The sequence below is a fragment of the Crocuta crocuta genome, unplaced genomic scaffold (assembly GCF_008692635.1).
Source record: "Crocuta crocuta isolate KB4526 unplaced genomic scaffold, BGI_CrCroc_1.0 scaffold598, whole genome shotgun sequence".
Lineage (NCBI taxonomy): Eukaryota > Metazoa > Chordata > Mammalia > Carnivora > Hyaenidae > Crocuta > Crocuta crocuta.
Genome location: NW_027532848.1, coordinates 107,122 through 108,455, shown reverse-complemented (window position 1 = coordinate 108,455; position 1,334 = coordinate 107,122). Strand labels below are relative to the sequence as shown.

At 41.2% G+C, this 1,334-nt stretch overlaps 1 protein-coding gene across 1 annotated transcript in view; it reads right to left on the bottom strand.

Annotated features, from left to right (window-relative positions):
* The window catches only part of LOC144216192 (dystrophin-like), a 68,178-nt gene that overhangs the window by 11,185 nt on the left and 55,659 nt on the right, over positions 1-1,334 (bottom strand). The window lies entirely within an intron of this gene.

Genomic DNA, 1,334 nt, shown 5'->3' with positions numbered 1-1,334 from the left:
TAATACAGTAATAATGACAGCATATGTCAAATTTGCTACTCAGACTTCCATTCTGTAATCCTTAAAAACCTATTTATTTTATAGTACAAATGTTCAATTTTAATATTTAATATTTATACTGTTCAAAATTTCCCACAATTATATTCAGAAATTTATGAGCACTCTTTAATCAAACATTCCTCCAAGTTTATGTCACTAAATTAAAAAAGAATCAATTCTATTCTGCTTTCAGTTTATAGTCATGTAGTCCTTCCTGACTCAGTAACAATTTCTCATTCCTGTCATGCATTTTTCTTTTATTTTTTTTATGTTTATTTATTTTTGAGAGAGAGAGAGACAGAGTGCAAGTGGAGAGGGGCAGAGAGAGAGGGAGACACAGAATCTGAAGCAGGCTCTAGGCTCTGAGCCGTCAGCACAGAGCCAGATGCGGGGCTTGAACCCACAGACTGTGAGATCATGACCTGAGATGAAGTCAGATGCTTAATCGACTGAGCCACCCAGGTGCCCCTCCTGTCATGCATTTTTGTTTTTCTTTATTTTTTTTTTATACAATGGAATACTACATAGCAATGAGAAAGAGTGTTTTATTTATTTCTGAGAGAGAGACAGAGAGAGAGAGACAGCATGAGCAGGGGAGGGTCAGAGAGAGAGGGAGACACAGGATCAGAAACAGGCTCCAGGCTCCGAGCTAGCCATCAGCACAGAGCCCGAGGTGGGACGTGAACCCATGAACCGTGAGATCATGACCTGAGCCGAAGTCGGACGCTTAACCGACTGAGCCACCCAGGTGCCCCCTGTCATGCATTTTTCTAAAGTCTGCCTATAAAATGTTCTACATGACTCAGATTGGGACAGTCTTACAAATAGTTAATGACAGATAGCTGGACGTACTTATATAAGCTTGAAAAAATGCATATACCAGGGAGTTTAGAATCCTCAAGGGCGTTTGCTATTATCTCCCATTTACTATTTATACTTGTCCCCATGAAAAAGTATCACGAGGACTCTATCAATAGGATTCCCCCCCAAACTGCATTTATTTCCTCCCCTGTTGCAATGAGGAACCCCCCTGCCCTGTGCTTGGTGAGTCTATCAGAATCACCTGTCCTCTGCCCCATATTCTCAGGGACTTGCTTGGTCAAATTTTGACAATATGGTAGACTCTCTCATGCTACTCTGTTCACGATGCTCTGGACACCAATTTGCCTATGATTCAGTGCACCGTAACTGTACTGTCACCATGACCTATAAATCCAATACTTAAACCAAAAATTCAAAATGAAAACACTCAAGGCATCTCCACCAATTAGTGGGGAGAGGACCTTTGGGATGGG